This window comes from Macaca nemestrina, chromosome 19, assembly GCF_043159975.1.
Source record: "Macaca nemestrina isolate mMacNem1 chromosome 19, mMacNem.hap1, whole genome shotgun sequence".
In the NCBI taxonomy this organism is placed as follows: Eukaryota; Metazoa; Chordata; class Mammalia; order Primates; family Cercopithecidae; genus Macaca; species Macaca nemestrina.
In genome coordinates, this window is record NC_092143.1 from 51,535,273 (window position 1) to 51,556,974 (window position 21,702).

Genomic DNA, 21,702 nt, shown 5'->3' on the forward strand with positions numbered 1-21,702 from the left:
TGAACTAGAAATAAAAAGAAATTTCAATGCTTGACATGACATGTAATATGAAAGAGAAGTTGTAAACTCTTTAGAAATAATTTCAGCTGAAAGAAGCAGAAAACCTACCCAATGGTGGCTGAATTTAGTAGTTGCTTAGAAAGCATACAGTTAGGATTAACACGTTTGATAGTGAAAGACAGTAAGGAAGCAGTGTCATCTGAAATGTATTTTGGTTAGCCAATCACAGAGCTTTATTTTGATAAGGAGGAATAAGTATATATAACTTTCAATTTTTTAAAGTAAAGTATGTGTTCTAAAAACATAAGTGTGGCCTTTAAAATAAGAGAAATAGAATGGAAAACTATATAACTCTAGGATGTAAAAATAAAATCATAAATGTATGGTAAATTCAATAAAAGACAAGAGAAAATGAAGCAACGAAATAGTTGAAATGAGGACACAGTATAAGTTGGTTTTAACAAACCAAAAATGTATTAGAAAATAAAGTAAATGTCAATAGGTGTTTATTAAAATACAATTAATTTCAGATCAGAAAATTAAAAATCAATATATCTAACTATATGCTGTTTACAAAGATACAAACCTAGATTACAGTTTATCAGAAGGACTGAAAGTGAAAGATGGGAAAAAAGCTAGTTACCTACATAATATCAGATAAAGTATACTTTAAGTTAAAAATATTATTAGGGGCAATGAGAAAAACTATCTAAAGTTAAAGTGAATGATTCCATGTGAAGATATCATATTTTTAATATGTATATTACTAAAAACATAAAAGTACATAAAGCAAAAATTGACAGATTACAATCTCTAATATTATTACGGTTATCAGTAGGATTTATCTTAAATATTCTTAACCCATTACCATCCTGAAGTCTATAGGATTTCCTTATTCCAAAGAAACAAAAAGAAATGGAGGAAGTCATTTATTTTCACAAATTGAAAATAGTCTAAAGTCAATACTACAAAAATTACAAAGGTACTAACATTAGTCTCTTAGCTAGTGAGACACAATGAGAAAATTGATGGAGCTGCAGTTTCTTTTTATCTTTTCCTTTCCCATTGTTTTCTTTCCAAAGAGTTCATTAACAAAAGGAAAAAAGAGAAAGAAAAACTAAAATTAAAACCCGGCTGCTAGGAGACACGGGGTTTACAGCGCTTTCTTACAGATTATACCCAAGAGAGAACTAAGATGAAATTGTAATATATTCTTGTTTCTAATTCACAAAGCCACACAATTTTCTTATGTCTCTGCATTATTAAAATTATCACTCCCACCTACTCTTTGAGGGGTGAGATCTCTTTTTCTGGGACAAAATTTTTTCATCAAATATTTTCTCCAATGATAAGAATTCATGTTAACTAATGGAAATAAATCTACAGTTTTAATTTCCACTAAGGTAGAAATGGCTGATATGAGACCTGAAGCCAGAGGTTCTGACTTTTATTATCATTGTTACCTATGATTCCAGGGCAATATCCACAGGTGTGTCCAGAACCTCATGAGGTAGAAACAAAAGAAAGTGGAAAAAATGATTTAAATCAAATGATAAAAGCACTGAAGTTATTGAACAGAAATTCTGAAGACTCCAAAACAAATACAACCACCTTATCAGTGTAAGCATGGTTATGATGTTCCCAGATTTTCCTTAGTTGTCATTGAAATAATCTAAATGTAAAATAATTTGGCTTTAAAAACCTCCTAGGAGAAGGAAAGCAAGAAAAAAGAAAGAGAGGAACTTGAGATATACAGGCAATATGGGACTATGGATAACAATTTCATCCATTTTACTTAAATACTATTAAGAGTTCTCAAAACTATTTGATCAAAACAGTCTGATACGTGTGTGTGTGTGTGTGTGTGTGTGTGTGTGTGTGTGTGTGTGTGTTGGTGTGTGTAGTTCAGGGTCTCTTCGACTGAACACTTTGCTTTCCTCTGCATAGCCCTTATTTTGTGTTTGAGATGCCTCTGGAAGACTCAAGATTCATCTCCCCATTAACAGAAAGGTGTGATATTGCAATCGGTCTATTATCAACGTATGCTGGAATAGAATTACTGAGTGCTGATAGATTGACTTCTCTTGCTTCCATGAGACTAGAAAAGGCTGAAGATACCCTGTTACACAGGAAAAGACTCCATGCCTTCTCCTAGCCTTTTTGTTACACTACCTCTAAGAGCATGAATTATTTTCCCCATGATGGAAGGCACACCAAAGCTGTTTCATTTCCTCCCCTACCTTCCCTTTCCACCACACACACACTGGGCACAGTTTTTGTTTTTTAAATATTTTCTAACTTCCTATCAAGTGTCCACTGTTTCTTAGCCTTTTATTTAGTTATCAGGGACCACTCTCTGGCTTTTAAGTTATCTTTTACTCTGTGTTTGGGTAAGACTTCCTATTTAGACATTCAAAGAAACAGAAGCAGAGCTTTCTTTAGATCTACAGACATTCTGAGGATGTCTTATTATTTGAGTTTGGTATGCTTGGTGTCTATGGGGATCAGGCCAGCTCATTTTAATTACATGGGGGTTTCAGTATGTAGCCTCATAGCTTATTTTGTTTTGTTTTGAAGGTTTTGAATACGGTTTCATTACCTTGTTCCCTGTTTTCTCATAGGGAAGCAGTCATTTGTAATATTTCATTGTACTGTTGCTACTTTAAATAAAGATAAAATGCAAAAATGATTGTGCTATGTAACATAATTAGGAGAAATTTTTATAGCTTATCCATTATTTACAATATTTGTCTTTTTTCTTTTTTTCAGAAATTGCTAATGAACAGGTAATTGAATGATATCAAGAAGAACATATTAAATTCTTAGCTCTAATGACAAGATTGATTTAACAAATGAAGGCCAACAGTCTAAATTGTGTAAGCAAATTCTCTCTCTAGGGAGATGATAGGATGGATAGATAGATAGATAGATAGATAGATAGATAGATAGATAGATAGATAGATAAACTTATAAAAGAAAGAGAGAAAGTGTGTTTGTGTTGTTTGATACAGGGATTTGAAAAAGATTATGAGTGTATGGGGATAGACAAGAGTTTCTTCAATTACCTGCAGATACCACCATTACTTAATGTCTTACCCACAGCTCAATTTATACATTTGAGGTTCCTGGTTTAGAATATTCAACTAGACAATTTGGACAATTTGGCTCTAAAAACTAAGGCAGATCAAGTTCCATTAAAATAAAATATGTTGTTGACTCACAAAACAAATGTCAAATATTAACACAAGATAATAAAACAGAAATTTCACCAAAGGCAGCACTTTCCAAACTGCGTTAAACTATTATGCAGAAAAAAAAACGAGGTTTCCATGGGTAAACAAAGATTGAAAACACTAAACAGAGGTGAACTGACAGACTGATTTTAAAATTGTAGCAGTCTACATGCTCTGTAATGGATTAATGTGTAATGTGGGTCAATCAAGGCATTTGGGCGATTTACATATTCTGTGTTTCATAAGTGTATCTTATAATAGAATCTTGTGCATGTGTGCAGCATCTTGTAGAAAGACTTTCTTGAACCTTTTTTTAACCCCTCTGTATTTTTCTCTGCCTCAAAAAGTAGCAGAATTGACATGAAGGACTCTGTCATCTTTTCAAATTTCTGTAAGAAAGATGATAAGGTTACCAACAGACATAATATATCAATTAAACATAGTAGACAAGAGTAGAGAATGTTGCTAGAATTTTTCCTGGAACTTAAGTGAGTTCCACCCACTCAATATTTCCTGGAGTATCTTATCCCCTGTACTTCAGTACATATAGTTGAGATCTACTGCCTTACATTCTAATTCAGTAGACCTGGAGGTTTGGAGTTTCAGCATTAGTAATTTGAAAAGGATACTCACTAAATTCTAGTACAATCCAAATTTGAGATCCACTTTTCTTGCTTATAAGATATTCAGTACCTCCTGTCTAACAAGATAACAAGGATATAATTCCTTGTTTACCTTTATCTGCAATATATGTTCCTACCCTTGCAAACTGAATTTTTCTTTCCTGGATGCTTGTGTTGCTTTTACTATCCTGCATGCCACTGACAGGAATATATGTCTTGGGAACCTGTTGTGATCATTATTTTTGATGTTACAACTTCCTTAAACTTTAGCTCCTGGGGAGCTAGACATTAGCTTCTGGGGGGAGAAAGTTTTATTCTAACATCCAAATGAAGTACTTATGTTATTATGTTAGGACTTTGTGACCACAACAAGAAAATTCCTAGTAGCTGATAACAGGATTATATATGCCAAAGATGATCAGATTTGTATCTGAGATATAAATGAAAACTGCAAGTACTTAACAAAACAATACCAGTTGTATTCAGCTTCCAGACATTGCATTACAATACATAAATCTAATGAAATATAGCCCTCAGGTTAAACAGATATGCTACCTTCAAATATATGAATATTAACCAGCCCACGACATTCTCAGTTTCATTAACTAGCGCCAACTAGTTATTTCAGCTGCTGCATATATAGGCTGACCTTCCTCAGAGACCAACCCACTTGGGGTAATAAATTGAAAACCGATGTCAGGAGAATTGCAGATTGGTTTCAACGCAGGGAATTATGGTGGGGAACATCAATGCTGTTGACAAAGACGCCTCACTGGTGTTCTGCATTCTGCCATCAACAATTCCCATATGGGGACAACAAAGAGAGTGGTCCCATCTGAGTCTCACATTCTCTCCTTCCTTTGTATTTGTTGCTTTGTCTTTTCGCCTTTTGTTTTTTTCTCCTCTATTTCATAACAAAGAGAAGTGGGACAGTCATAATACAGACAAGTGCCCTCTAAAATACAAGCTTATGAAATTGTAAAGGTCTTTCAAGGTATTTTCTTAACTCTCTATGTTTTTTCATTAGCACTAGAGTCAGTTGTAGATTTTTTATCTTTATCCGAATTAGGTTTTCTTTTAAAGAAAATGTCACCACATCCTGCTTTACTCATAAGCTCTGTCAGCTATCTACTGGAAATTATTTTGGACTGTGTAAATAATTACCTTTGGAGATTTTAAAAATTAATCATGTCAAGGTGATTTTAAATCAGATAACTTAATTCAATAGCAAGGTTACCAGTGACTGCCATTTCACTAAAACCATAGTCAAGTCTCAATTTTCATCATGCTTTATTTGCAGCATTTGATACATTCCTTTTGTCTTGATATACTTCCTTTATTTATGTTTCAGGATCCCTTTCTCTCTCTGTTTTTCTCCAAATTCACTAGTTGCTACCTCTTAGTTCCTTATCCTGGTTTCTCCTCACCTTCCTGACCTTTAAAAGCTGGTGTTTCCCAGAGTTCAGACACTGGTCCTCATCTTTTTCTTTCTTATTTATTTATTTATTTATTTAGAGACGGAATCTCGCACTGTCACCCAGGCTGAAGTGCAATGGCATGATCTCAGCTCACTGCAACCTCCGCCTCCCAGGTTCAAGTGATTCTCTTGCCTCAGTCTCCCAAGTGGCTGGGATTACAGGCGCCCGCTATCATGCCCAGCTACTTTTTTGTATTTTTAGTAGGGACAGGGTTTCTCCATCTTGGCCAGGATGGTCCTGAACTCCTGACCTCAGGTTATTCACCTGCCTGGGCCTCCCAAAGTGTTGGGATTACAGGCGTGAGCCACTGCACCTGGTGGTCTTCATCTTTTTCTAACTGCATCTACTTACTTGAGCAAGTCCATCTGGCCTTTTGACTAATCTCTGTATGCTGATGATTTCTGTAGTAGCTTCCAGAACAACTGCAATAAAAGTACCATCATTGGGTAGTTTAAAACATCATTGGGTAGTTCAAAGCTTTGGAAGCTAGAAGTTGGAAATCTAGGTGTCGGCAGGGCCATGCTTTATTTAAAGGCTGTAGGGGAAATTCTGTTTCATATCTTTCTGTAACTTCTGGTGTCCCCGACAGTTGGGGTTATTCGGCTTGTAGACACATCACTCATTCTCCACTTCCATCATCACACAACATTCTCCCTGTATGTCTGTGTCATCTTCTCTCCTTTGAAGACAGAAGTGATGTGGATTAAGAGTCCACACTACTCAAATACGACCTCATCTTGTATGAGCTTTTTACATCTGCAGTTACCTTATTTCTACATAAAGTCCTGTACTGAGTTTACAATTAGGACATAAATTTTGGGGGAATGCTGTTCAACCCAGTGCAATTTACAAATTATATTTCCAGCCTAATCTCTCCAGTTAATGCCAAACGTGTGTATCCAAATCCTCATTTGCAGCTCCACTTGAGATTTACTGGGTATTTCAAATTTAATACATTTGAATCTGGATCTCTCTATTCTGCCACCTGAAATCTGTTCTTCCTACAGGTTCTTCATCTCAATTCACAGCAACTCCTTCTTTCCAGTTAAAAACCTTGAAAATACTGTTTATCCATTCTTTGTGTATCTAGAGTCTATTTTTCCCTTGCCACTTCCTCTCTTCTTGTGATTACTTCTGAACTAGATATCCTCTTTCTGCCCTGGTCCCTCTTGAGTCTATTCTCAACCATACCCAGGGTGTAGAGTGATGGCATTAAAACAAAGTCAGACCATGCTATTCTCTGTTCAGAGTGTTCCTATAGCATCTCGTCTCACACTGAGTACGGCTAATGTCCCTTTATAAGATTCTATGAGAGTTGTCTTCCCTTCACTTCTCTGGCTAGATCCCCTAGATATTCCTGGCTCCATGCTATTCATCTTATTCATTAGGCACATTCTCACCTCAGTGCTTCTGCATTTCTTTTTCACTCTGCTTAAATTATTTTTCATAGTTGTCCCCATGGTTCGCTCCATCACCCCCTTCAAGTCTTTATTTAAATTCCGTTTTCTCCATAAGCTCTTCTGTGAATACTCTGTTTAAAACTTCACTGCCCCAAACCCTCTATTCCCCTTCCCAATTATATTTTTCTCCATAGCACATACCACTGTCTAACAGACTTTGTATGACCTATTTTGCATATTGGTGTCTCCTCTTCAGAATGCAAGTGTCAGGAGGACAGGAGTTTTATGTGCTTTATTTAGTTCCATATCTCATGCATTTGGAAGAGCACCACATATTAATACTAATCACTATTTGCTGAATGAAAGACTGAGCTGGGTCTGGTAGCAGGGAATAGGAAGATTTGAGGACTGTGTTTCAAAGCAACAATTCTAGTACCAGCTCTATTGCTTGTACAGCATTTGCTCTTCAGTGAGTCTCTTAATCTCACAAAAGTTCTATTTTGCAGACTATCCTCCATTATGTGAACCCAATCATGGAATCACTGAACCAGACTACAGAGCCACGCTCAGTCTCAGCGTGGCTGACTCAGAATTTTCTGTGCATGAGGAAGACTCATAAAAGACTAATGTTATACCACAAATAACCAAATCCTCTCCTTGCCATGGTTGAATGGATCTCATTCCTAAACTCTACAAGTATTTTTAAAGCTTTAAACAGTGATTTTAAAGCATGGGCTCTGTCTCTTGTTACAGATGTGTTTAAGTCTTAGGTCACCTTTTTTAATGTATAGGTATGTACGGTTCTAGATTGAGTTTGGACAAGAAAGAAAAAAGAAAAACACAATTGCTTCTTAGCATTTTCAGCAGGTTGAAAATCAATTGTCAGCCTGATCATCTTTATCCTGAAGAAACGGAAAATGCTACAAATCCCTTACAGAGTTTTTCAACCACTTTGCCACCAATAGGTATCTAAAGATAACATTTAAAACTATTGTTGCTTTTATCTTTTTAATTGCTTCCACTATTAGGATTTATCTTCCTGATACAGAAAAATATTTTTTCTACAGAAACTGCAATGTTTTGGAAAAGGGAAAATATTTCCCAAAGTATTATATTAATGAATGTTTATGAGTTTCAGTTCTGGCAATTCAAAAGACTCCTGAGGTATCTTTCAGAGAGCTCAATTCAACAAGACAGACATTTAATTTTACAATAAACCAGGGTATTTCATGTAAGATGTGGATCTCTTTTTCAAATGTTAACTAATTTTCCCATTCTGAACACTGATCACCATGAATTCATTTTATTTCTCATTCACAGAAAAATAGTTTGAATAACATACCTCTGCATATCAACACTATAAGAGGATTTGAACCTCTTTCAATTTTACTTGTATTATGAAAACACTGTTAATTACAGGTAAAATGAGACCATTCTAGTGCATGAGAAAGACTAGCCATTTCCATAGGATGAAACACCCACTCAATTGATCATAGAATTTACTTTCTATCAGGACCAAAAATAGGTCCAGCTGAACAACTCCAAGTAAGATTGTGGTAAATGTGATTTTTTAAACTACAGAAAATGTTTTTCCAGGGAAGAGATTTAGCATAGCTCTATCGTCATGCTATGTAAAGATAGGCTTTCTGAAAAACCAAATTTATAGATATTAATCACAGCCAGTGAGATTTTTAAGAACATTTCCTTACAATACATAAAGTGGCTTTTGACACTGCAGAAAAGAAAGAAGAAAATTTATTTCCTGTGGTCTATTATTTGTCTGCCTGTAGGAGATAAGTTAGAATCCTCTATGAACTCTATTGAGACTGTACAACTTCTGCCTCAGTAGGTGAAACATCAAGACATACATATTCAGATTTCTCAATAAGACAGATATTTAGTTTAAAACAAATTTCATTATTTTGTAAAGACAAAAAGAACTTTCCTTTGTATATGCTACTTCCATTAATTGTTGTCTTTTCTATTTTCTGTGGCACTGGAAGATGTGAGGCTACATGAAGGGCAATGAACCCCTGAAATGATGGGTTAAAAAACCATTAAGATTGTCAAAGGAAGGTGTTGAGGGTCACAGAGACAGAAAAGAGTGGGGACTACCAGGACATCCATCACTTTAAGCACACTTAGTGATGAGTTGGAAATAGCTGGAGAGACAGGAGGAAGTAACTAGAAGGACTCCTGGGTTTCTGAATTATAATCTTGGATTGGTGGTGGATCTAGATGATGAATAGAAAAGAAGCCTATTTCAAATGGGACCATATATTGTGTATGTATGTAGGCACTTACTTGGGCATATTGAACTGAAATGAGTTTGAAAAATCAGAGCAGCTGTTGACTAGACAGTTGGCCATGTAGGTCTTCAGCTTAGAAGACATGAAACTGTGAGAAACATCACTACCATATGTCTGATGAGCAAAGTCTCAGACTGGATGAGACAACTTGGCAATAAAGAGAACAGAGGAAAGACTGAAGAGGATCCTGAAGTGAGCTCTGAGAATTTCCAGTTCTAAATTCCTAAAGGGGTAACATATCTTCATCTGCTTCCAGAGTAAAACACTTTCCGTTTGGCTCTGCTCATATAACACCTCTGATAAAAAATCTTTACATATCCACAAAACAAATGCCAAAATGGTCTGACTGGCATCCATGACACTCAATGGCCTGAACTCAGTATACCATTCTAACCTTATTTCCAAAGATTCCTTTCAATGTCTTCTTAGGTCCAAAATCTTTCTTTATCTGCTCCTCTAAGATATCCTACCTCTGTGACTTTCCACATGAAATGCCTTTTGTATATAATGACCACATCCACATATCTCATTTTCTGTGTATGTTTAAACTGGCTTCAAGGCCCAGCTCATTTGTCCTTCCTAATGAAGTTGACAAGCAGATTTTTGCCTCTATTTTTCATTCTTGTAGGACACATTCTGCTTCTCATCATATCATGTGTCCTCTGAATAAAAACACCATGTTTAGTGACATAATGTACAGATGTAATATGCTTACCGTAAAGCTTAGTATGTTGCAAGTGTTCAAACATTTCAACTGCCTTTTGTTTTGTCTATCACAGTAGCATACATGTGGTCTTGGTGTAGACATTCCTATAAGTAACTCACATGGAACACGAGCTTGAGTATGTGAGATAATGTGACGTAATATAACGTAATATAATGTAGATTATATTACATCACGTTATCTCACATACTCAAGCATAATCTATGACTAAATAAATAAAGTAGGAACATAATCTACATAGTTGTGCTAGTCCTTGATATCTTTGTCCTTCTCTGAATTTTGGGATGTTGCTATCAATGGGTTCTCTTGCCTTCAGACTTCTGTTTAAGTTTGAATGGCAGGTCATTGGAAGACAAGAACAGAATGTGGTTTATATTTGCCTGGTCCATGTCTGCTGGGTTGAAATTTGACTGTGTTCCTCTTCTGAAGGCCATGACTCTTTCTGCGATTTTTTCCCTATAGTGCTCCTTTTGTTTCTAGTAATGTTTAGTATTTAGTATCTGATGTTTCTAGTAGTTTTGGATTTAATGACTATGATTAATTCGCTTAGTTAACCCATAGAGCAGAAGTAACAATTAAGGATGACATGTGAAATTGTATTTACATATATCACATAAATAATTATTTTAAACATGAGTTAATCTCATGCATTGTGATGCTACATCTGGATCTGTTCTCAAAGCAGTCTTTAAGCTAAAATCTGAATGAAATGTAAACACATTCCACCATCCTTATATTCATATTCCTATGGCCAAAATTTTAGAGATATGATACGTATGCTCATGTGTCTGAGATGCTCATCTTTATTCCAAGTATTTGACATCACATAGATTTATTCATGATCTTGCTGCTTTCACTGAGTCTCAGAGCCTTTCTTTCTCCCTTCTCTGCTACAAGATGCCTTATTTGCTGCATTCCTATTGACACCGCAGAATTTAACATGTAATTCAGAGTGGGATGTGCCTCACTGTAGACAATGGACATATTTTGAAATTAAAATATGAGATACAAATTGAATTCATCTAAATTAAATCTTATTTGAAAATGATGAAGAAAGTGTGTGATATTAAAAGTAAATATAAAATGTAAATTAATTTGAATATAATTTGAGGAAAAATTACTCCCCTATTAATATTTCTCCTATAACTTTATTTAATTTTATATTGTATTTGCTTAAAGAAAAGAATGTTTATAATTTAGAATGGATTTAAAATTAGGTCTCTCTTTTATTCTGTTCATATAATTTACCTATCATAGCTACACATGTTTCTGTGCAGTTGTAGATTAGTGTGCTTTATAGAAATTTTAGACATTTAACTACATCTCAGGACCACCCTCTGTGTATTTATAAATTATTAAGCCACCAATGAAACTACTAAGAAAACCAGATAACCAAACAAAGCTCAGACTTGCTGTTACATAAATAGTTACACAAATTTTTGGACCTTTTATTTCAGATGTAATGCAAAAAAAAGACATCTGAATTTTAATTCTGCCCCAGTATATCACAACTTCCCCATTAGGATTCTGCACTGAAAATGTCTTTATCAAATGTCCTTACACAGTTGTTAATTTTTTAAATAAAATTTATTTTCTTTTTGAATACATATTTATTTTATAATAGTTTCAAAATAAAATAACAAAGAAATTAATTCCTCATAGTGCCACCAAGTGATAACGAGGATTTTCATTTTTCTTTCCTCGATCATAATATTTATATGCAATTGTTTTTATACATATTATACTATTTTATGTCAATTCAAAGATATCCTGTTCAGTTAAAATTAAGTATTCTTGGAATTAATACAAGATTGTCAAGACACATAACTAGTCCAGTGACTTTATTTAATTGACAAAACTACTGCCCGGAGAGTTGCATAAATTGCCCAATATCCTTTAGCAAACAAGGGGAGGAACCAGATCCTCCATACTTGCCTAGAGCTGCTGCATTGCACTACATATGCAAGAACCCAGGGTTAGAATGGGAAGATGTAATGATGTAACTTTTGTTAAGATTGTTTTTTTCTTAAGTAGCTTATTTGATGTATATTTTGGACAACATAAAATTTACCCTATTCAAGTATACATTTCAACAAATTTTGGTGAATGTACTGAGTGGTGCACCCATCAACATAAATCACTTTTAGAATATTTTCATTACCCCAGTGAGACTCCTCATGCCCAGGTATGAGGAATTCCCATTCCCACCCCCAGACAAGGAAACTACCAGTCTGCTATCTGTCTTTGTAAAATTTTTGACAAGACTTTTAATTTCTTGATCTTAAGCTTATTCAACACAAAAATAAGGATAACAATATGGTCTTATGCAAAGCTGAATAAATAACGTCTGATATAATGCAAGCACAAAAATATTTCAGAATTAGTAGTAATGGTAATCTATTCATTGGCAGCACTCACAATAAAAGAAAAGAGAGTTAAAGAAAACTAAGATCCCATGCTTATTCTAGCATTTGATTTAAGGCTAGGGTTCAAATTTTAATCAATCCATCCATTATTATACTTTACCAACTAAAGCAGAATGGATTGAGAAGTATTTTAATATTTCCCAGCTTCTTCTTCACCCCCAGTGTGTTCCAAATGCTGCTATCTTTGACATTAGGCCTCAGGAAGTGATGAATCAGTTGAATCCTCATTTTTTGGCCTGATAACACCTGTTAATGGAGCCAATTAAGGCAGAGGATGACAGAGATTTGGAGGAGATGCTGACACTTGTCCAGGAGGAACTGTGCTGAGACTGCCCAGTGAAGTCCTAAACAAACCACCAAACAGCTGTCGAAGAGTAAGGATTTTGAAGGTCTCAGCCCAAGTCAAACTTTAATAAAAGTAATGAAGTTAATGTCTTTGGATCCTGTGGTTGAAGAAATGTGCCTTCTTGGATATGAAAACATCATAGCAATCCTCCTTCTCCTTGTAAGGTCTTACACTGGAGAAAAATCTACAGAAAATATCTGTGTTCTACATTCAAAGCACCTCTGCATTTAGCAGTGAATCAGGTGAGGAATGGGAGGAGTCCCTGGTGTCGATGTGCTCATTCTGTATGAGATATAACTAATAGCATGTTAGAAATCCAGTATCACCTCACTGCTTTGGAAGAGGGACTAGGGGCACCTTGGATTTTTTTCCTCCATTCTGATTAATTAGAGCCAACTCAAGATATGCACATGTTTCCCAAGTTTTTAACATGAATCACATAAATGATTAGTGATTAGTTCATAGATACTTAGTTCATGTATTAGTTCATAGATAATTAGTTCATAGATACTTCTGGCTTATGATAAGCCCCAAATTAAATATCCTTAGTCCAGACGTCCAGACAGCTAAATGTTACATGGGGTAGGGGGCGGTGGCGGGGGGAAGGAAATAATCCAAAACGTTTAGGCATTTTTTCCTATGTATTTCTCTTAACATACAGAGAGTTCTGTTTATTTGGTATATTTGATTAAGTGCGCAAATGTGAAGTATCGCCAGGAATACTACCTAAAACATTCTACTTAGTAGTGCCATATGAGAAAGAAAAACTTTGAAGTAGGGATTTGACAAGCAAAAGTGAGGCTTCAAAAACACTAGGCAGCATTATTGTCAATCCCTAAATTTTGTGATCACCCTCCTGAATTTTAAATACGCTCTCTCCCTTCTTTTGTTATACTTCCCTGATTTAAGTATCACTGGGTTTTTAGATTTTACCCCCAGCCCTTCCTCCTGTTGCCACCACCACCACCATCATACGATCTCGGCTTGTGAAAATAATACTGTTGTAACTTCTTCTGGTTTATAATTCTAAATGTTTAATTTGTTTGAAGATACTGGTTTCCACTCAAGATTTCAGTTTAAAAAATTTCGTATGGCAAATGCTTAATTAAAGAAATTAGCTAACTCTGGTTATTTGTACTTTAAAAAAAGTTCTTTCCAAAACATCAAATGAAATATGTTTCTTCTAGTTGTATGTGTGCTTATAAACAAGGAGTTGATATATATTTTTTAAATATGTGAGGAAAGAGAGATTATACTAAGAATACATAACACATACAAGTCCAGGTAGATGGGCCTTACCAAGCAATCCCAAAGAGAATGTTCACAGTTCAATCAGGAGTCTCTTCTATAATATGAAATAAATAACTGACTTACCTACACAACTTGCTTACATGCAAGTTATGCAGTCAGTCATTAGCAGTACATATCAATTTCAAAGTAGTTTTTTCTAAAGATATCTCTCCACTGAACAAACACAGCAAACCAAAGATCCAAGCCAGCCTACTTTTGCCAGTTGACAGAGGGTTTCCATTATTTTGATTGGGACCCATCATATGGGTCATAAATATATCCCAAGACTCAGCCCTTTGTTCTCTGTTCTCTCTTTTCAAGTAGATAACATCCATTCTCATGGTCTAGTCAACCTCTGTGTTAGCATTTTACAAAAAGATCCCCAGATTAAAGTTTGTACCAAGATTAAGTCTTATATCTCCAACTGTCAGCTATACATTTTCAGTGTCAGCTAACATAATTGTCTCTGATATCAAACTTACCATAATTCCTTCTAAATCAGTTCTATCTCCAGACAGCCAGGCTTTTATAGCACTCCTTTAGGAGTATCATAGGTCTCTTGTACTCCTTCTCAGCTCCTTCTTCTTTCTTTCCTTATCACCAAACTTTTCTCTCATTTGGTTTTCTGTAATGGCCTCTTGCAAGCTTCCTTGACTCTAGGCCATGTCTGTACTTCCATATTGTCACCATCATTTTATCTCTAATGTGCCATGTTTATTAGTTCAGTGTCAAAGTAAATGCAGTTTTTGCAATTATTTTTAATATTTACTTGGTTTTTCATTCATTCATTGATTCATTCATGTCATCACTTCATTGAACATCAATTATGTGCCAGGTTTTATGATGGATGCTAGGTTTTTTTGTTTGTTTGTTTTTGTTTTTTGAGATAATGTTCTACTTAAAGTCATCCATTGGTTATTTAAACCAAATTGTTATAGTTGACTCCACCATGGATTTTCAACTTTTCTGTTGATAATTTCCGAATCCATCTCCCTTCCATGAATAGACATGCTCTAATATTGTCCCTCCTTTGGAAAGCTAAAATCAACTCCTCTACTAATCCAAATATTTTGCTTGTATAATTTTTTAAAACAATGTGCATTATATTTTTTTATTTTTGTACTCTTTCTTTACCTCTAGAAAAGGTTTTGTCTTTTGTCCCTTGTTTAGCCACTCAAGAATCATTTATTTTCTTTCTCCAACTCCTTTTTTTATTTCTCACATCCCCTCTTGCCCTCTGAAGTTGTATTTCTGTTCATTGGTAGTGGGGTACATTGCACTACAAGAAATAATTTCTTGATGACTACGCAAGGCATATGTCATGTCCTTTTCTCCTCCACAGTGTAAACATACTCAGTGCTTTACAGTATTCAATATAGAAGAAATATTTTATACATCTATTTTCTCCTTTCTGTTTTAATTCTCTCTCTCTTGTTTTGTCATCAAAATGCCCCACCTCGATTTCCTCACCTTGGGTGCTCTTACTATATTTTTAAGACTATATGACCAGAAAAATATTTTCAAAGTTTACAAACTGCTGATCAAATTTGGCCCCACAGTCATTGGTTAACCACATATTTCCCCAATTCTCTTTCACTGAGATGTTCTAGTGCATTTGTTTGTGTGTGTGTGTGTGTGTGTGTGTGTGTGCATGTATTTTAAATATAGTATTACACTGCCAGTAAGTATTATCTACTTGCCCATATTATCTTAACGTGGACATTCAGAGATGGCAATTAAGAGTTAGATTTGATGAATTATGTAAAGAAGTGACTGGAGGGCAAATCTTAGGGAGTGGAAATCAGCACTCTCAATTTCCATTCCTCTTCCATCCTAGTGGTCTTTCAGTGGACCCTATTGCCTTCTGAATTCAGTGATCCACTTGGCCTTCTCTTTGTCATCCCTCCTTCCTGTTTCTCCACTCTTTAGCACATTGGCTCATGCCATTTTTTGTCTTAATTGTTTTCTTTGTTTACTTCTACCTTCCCTTATCATTCAGATACTTTGAGACAAACAAAACTGTCATGTAAATCTACTTTGGAGACAGATATAAAAGAGAAAAGAACTTGAGGAATGAGGACAAGTAAGGAGAATTAAATCTGGAAAAAAGCAAAGTTCATTTTCATTCCCCCATCCTGCATCTCTGAAAGGAATTGTTTTACCAAGAGAATTGTCTTCTGATATCAGATGCTTACCTCAAGCCATTCACATCTCTATTGCAATGTTCCCTGACTGGTTGTTACTTGTCACTGAGCCAAAATAAGGAGGACGCAAAATAATCTGGGAAACTGCGGAATAAGGCTGCTAATAGAGACTTTAAACAAAACAAGGAGAGAAATCCAAATACCTAAGCATTAAATCTAAGAAAGCATCTGTCAATAAATGCTAGAAATGTGCCCAATTTTATCCATTGATCACTTAATATTTCCATTTATGTATTTTGCTCTTTTTTCCTTTTAGCTATATTCACATTTTATTCTAAAATGATATTTTGAACCTAAACTCTCCCACCCCCAGAAACAAAAAGATAATTGAAATAACATAATAAATGCAGCATCTTTTCCATTTCTCCACCTTAAATTTTTTTCCCTTGCATTCCACACATTACAGAACCAAATTACATTTTTGCATATTGTATCAAAACAAGTACAATCAAAATAACCATTTATTTCTCAGCATTTTCATTTCTTTTTTAATGAACTTTCCCTGAGGACATTCTCACAATTGAGTATTTATTTATTATAAGCAACAAAAGAAATCCTGATTATTCCAGCTGTGACAGAGAAACTTAGTTTGATAAACATACAGTGTATGAAACAAATAATAATAATGATAAGCATTTTGATGCCCTGGAATGTGAAGAAAAAAAGAAATAAAAAAGCTTTAGGTAAAGATGTTTTCTTTTCCATCCTTTTTTGGAATATTTTATTTTCCTTCTGCAGAATCCAATGAAACTCTTGTACCAAAATACCAAGGCTCTCTATAAATTACTTAAAAAAATAAAATCTTTACTGGTAAAAAGACCATGACAAGAACTCTAACAGGCAAAGCTCTACTGCTTGAACACTTAGAAGCAGCAGTAACACTTGTAACAGATAGATCACCTTTGTTCTATAACAATTTAATTCATAAACTGGTGGCTCACTTTTATATTGCCATTTAGTATTCATTCTTCCATTCATTGATTTATTCATTCACTACACATTTCACACTTAGGACGGGTGGGTGGCAAAGTTTTGTCATTACTTAGGTCTCTAACTATAAATTCAAAGACTTCACTCCATCTACATGACATACTCTGAGATTCACTAATATCAGCTGGAAACTATTTATTATATCAATTATACTAGTTTCCAAAAATGATAAGCAATAATGCAGTCAGTTAATGTGTATAATAGATACTATACAATTTCAGTTTAGAATGAAGACAAGAGAATCTTCTCCTGCTACTTTGTCTATATCTTTTTGGCTCTTTGAAATATATAACATCAAAACATACTATCCTTCTCCTTTGGTGATGTGTGTGTGTGTATGTGTGTGCCATAAAATAGTCAAAATGGCATCGGGAAGTCATTCATCTCTAAGAAGATATATATCAGATTTTGCATTTTATTAATAACTTCTCTCACTCCTAATTCTCCTTCACCTTTCTGAAACTTCAATTTGCTTTTTTAGTAAGGATACAACTAGAGAGAAGTCTGCATAAATGATCTCTGGATAAAGGAGAGCATAATTAACGAACTGCCTAATTTACTCAAAACACAAAGTACAGACAAGCACTGGCAGTTCTGTTCTGCTTTTAGGGTAAGTAAAGAGACTGGATTGCAGTAGAGATAACAGAGGTACAATTCATCACTCTGGAAGGATAACGTATTTTAAAACATAGTTTTACTTTGTGGGATTCGGTAAAATGAAGATCTTGGTGAAAGATACAATTTAAATGTGAAAAACATCAGATCTTTAACTATTTAAATAAATCAAGAGTCATTTAAAAATGATTTACAGATGGATTAAAAAGCTAACTGTAAATGATAAAATTATAATATCCTTAGAAGATGATAAAAAGACGACCTCTATCAGCACAGGGAAAGAAACAAAACAGTACACATTTTCATAGAATAACCCAAAGAGGGAACATCAAAGAAACGATTCATTTAAATAGAGAACTTTCATTTGTAAACAACCAAAACACCATAAAAAGAAAAAAAAAAATTTCCAATTGGGAAAACATATTGGTAACATATAAAATTGACCATATGTAACTGTTCAAATACATTTTTAATACTCCTAGAAAATAACCTAATAGAAATTGTCAACAGATTTGAACATATAATTCACAGAAGAGAAAACCCAAAGGGCCAATAAAACTATAAAAGCATGCTCCATCTAATTACTATATGGGAAATGCAGATTTAAATCCAACAGAATAGCTGGAAGGAGAAAGTCTGATCATATCAGGTATTGCCAAGAACTAATGGAACAACTAATGAACACCTAAGTGTTGCTCTAGATATTGTCTTGCACAGGTGCACCCAGACAAAGATACAGGGATTTTCAGAGGAACAATATTGTTGGTAATGGCAAGAGCTGGAAACAACTCATGTGCACATCAGCTGTAGAATGAAACACATTTACGGTTGTCAATAAAAGAAGCTAAATACATGATGTTGAGCAAAGCAGCATGTTCTGAGAGGATAGATAGTTTATAATTAAAATGGTATTATGGTCCAAAGACTGCCAAATGAAACAATGCGTCATATTGGAATCTAAATAAAGATGAAAACACTAAAGAAAATGGTAAAACTATCCACAAAATGTCAACCTCCCTAGGCAAGGAGCAGGGTGTGAAGAGAGAAGGGCATGGAGTGGCATCTAAGTTTCCTGTAGTGCTCTATTTCTTAATCTAAGTTGTGGGCACACAAGCATTTTGTTTATTATATTGAAAACGGTACAAACATATTTCATTTCCTCCTTATACATGGTAATTAATGAAAACAAAATAAAAGCCAAACCAAAAATGAATGGAGTTATCAGGTGACACAAATAGGAGTTCATTTCCTTGGAGTTTCTGAACAGACATCTCAAAACCTGCCATGTAATGGTCCCTCATTGCCACATTTTATCTCAACAAGAAATGATTCGAGAAATTATCAAAAATATAACCCACAGTAGTAGCCATTGTAGCTATTGTTATGCCATCTGGATTCCCTAAGATCACTTTTTCCATTTTCATGAGCCCTCAGTGTCTCCCCAACATGTTTTGTTTCCAGTGTCTACCTGTGATTGTGATGTCCTTGCAGTGATGCCTCTTGGTGTGAGACAGTTACTTTACCCAAAGTCATAGTACTCCTCCTGCCCAAGGTCCTCAGCCAACCAATGACTGACTGGTGCTGGGTTATGGAAGTTCAGCTCTTCTGCTTTAAATGCAGAGGTTTCCTATGTGATCAGGCTGTGGATGGGGTTTTATCCCTGCTTGGTTCCATCTCATTTCCTTTCCTCATTTCCCCACTCTTCAGAGCTCACTTGCATACTAATCCTCACCTCAGAATCTGCTTCTGTGGATCCCAAACTCACAAACGCATAATATTGCTGACGTTTCAGAATTCATTCGTATCTTCTTTTGTATTACTTGGTCTGTAGTTTAAGCTTGTTTTTGATTGTTTATTTGTGGTTTTCTTTCTTTCTTTCTTTCTTTCTTTCTTTCTTTCTTTCTTTCTTTCTTTCTTTTTTTTTTGCTGAGGGGTGCTTCTTAACAGGCAATAATTTCTGGGTTAAATCTAAAACAACAGCAATTTTTGGTTTCTGTTTTTTCTAAACAATAATAGTTTGTATGGGCTCAATATACTTTTAGATGTAACTACTTGAAATGCTAGTTCTATCATAACATTTTAAAGTTTGGTATGAGGTAACATACCCAGAGGAGAATCAGACAATATTACTAAAGATGGAATTATCTCTGTCCCTGATGTCTTCATCGTTTAGGGTATAATATGCATTTTGGCCACTCGCTTCTACATTTCCTCAGCCTCTTTATTTTTGCCTTCCCTGAGGAATTATCTATCATAAGTGTATTTGAAAATTAAAAAATGAACAATACTTTGCCATACAAGAAGAAGCATAGATCTATGGTTTCATAACTAATCCCACTTCTGGGATAAATAACGTGGGGATTGTGACTAGAGGCATGACTCTCATTCAGAACTTCATACTCCATATTCCTTCTCACAGAGGGACATGTGTGAGGACTTAGGGAAATTAGTTAAAATTTTAAAAATATCCTCCTGTGTTTCAATTGACCCTGGTCCTTACCCCCTCTAGAATATTTTTTTAAATATGATAAGAACATTGTATTAGTCTTCTAGGGTAGCCATAACAAAGTACCATGAACTGAGTGGCTTAACGACAGAAATGTATTGTCTCACTGGAAATTCAAAATTAAGATATTAGCAGAGTTTGGGTTACTTCTGAGGACTTTGAAGGAAGGATCTCTTCAGTCCTCCTTCTTTTAGATGGCTGTCTTTTCAGTGTGTCGATTCACGTTGTCTTCCCTGCATGCTTGTCTGTGTCCATGCTTTCCCTTTTTATCAAGACCCCAGTCAGACGGAATTAGAGCCGCCCTTAATGATCCCTTTTTAGCTTAATAATATCTGTAAAGATCCTATTGCAAATAGGTTGCATTTCAGTAGCAATAGGTTTGAAATATATATATAGCGGGGATACAATTCAACCCATAACAAATATTAACTATAGATACTGTGATGTTTTAAAGTTAATTAAGTGCTCTGAGCTGTTTCATTTTATTATATTGTTTTTAAATCCTACTCATAGGGCTGAATTCAGGTCCCGTGACATACTCTAAGTCTCCTGCCCTCATACATGGTAGTGCAGTTGTTAAACCCTGATATTTGATGAGAGGCTAAGATCAGAAATCTTCATTTTCACTCCGAAGCAGAATAAGGTTATATATATATAGATAGATAGATACACACACACACACACACACACACACACACACACACACACACACATATAACTGAATCCAGAAATTGCTGTCTTGGGACAATTTACTCTGCCTTTTGTGGAAATCTCCAAAAAAAGAAGATTGAAATTTTTAATCAGAAATTTTTATTTACAGTCGTAACCAACTAATGCTTCCTTGTTTTCTTCCCACTTTTAGACTTAAAAAGAGAATAGATGAAATTTCTAACTGCACGTCAACATTACCATTGCTCTTATTCTCTATAAGACCATGACTAAACCTATATGAATGACTACGGAAGATGAATTATCAACGTTTCGTTACAGACTTGAGGCTCATTATTTTCTATCCTTGTTTCTAGAGGAGGTACTTAAGATATTGGAAAGGAAGTTAACATCAACTCAAAGTAAACCTACTCTAATACTCACCCCTGACAAAATTATACTCAATAAATTTTGCTGTTTGTTTTTAAGATGAAGTCGTCTTAACTGTGAATGTATATCTGTTCTTACATATAGATTCTCTCTTGTGAAACTGCAAAATTATAGATTAAAATCCCCTGTGTGTAGGATTGTGGCTCTCTTGCTACCCTTCTTTGTACATCTATAAATTGAGAGAGAAATATTTAGAACTTATTTCCCTTCCAGCTCTCAAAGCTAATGGTTCTATTCCCAGGGAAGTAGTATTTACCCATATGCCTTCTGAAGTCAGGGCCAATAGATGCCCATTTTGCTACTTTAATGCCTGAAAAGAAGGAAAGAACTATCTAGGTAACACTAACAATTGCACTTCTGTAACTGTGTTTCTACTTCCTCTTTTGACTTCTGGCAAAAAGAAACTGGGAGCAACTAGCCGGGACACAGAGGGGTTTTTTAAATCAACTGTAAGTGAATG

At 34.9% G+C, this 21,702-nt stretch overlaps 1 long non-coding RNA gene across 2 annotated transcripts; it reads left to right on the plus strand.

Annotated features, from left to right (window-relative positions):
• Positions 1-1,482: 1,482 nt before the first annotated feature.
• LOC139359964 (uncharacterized) lies at positions 1,483-21,271 on the plus strand. Of its 2 annotated transcripts, XR_011616743.1 has the most exons (4): positions 1,483-1,620; positions 2,770-2,876; positions 17,505-17,633; positions 21,007-21,271. It is a non-coding gene; the product is annotated as an uncharacterized lncRNA (long non-coding RNA). The 2 variants fall into 2 exon arrangements; XR_011616742.1 differs by lacking the exons at positions 1,483-1,620; positions 2,770-2,876 and adding an exon at positions 12,392-12,781.
• Positions 21,272-21,702: the final 431 nt, after the last annotated feature.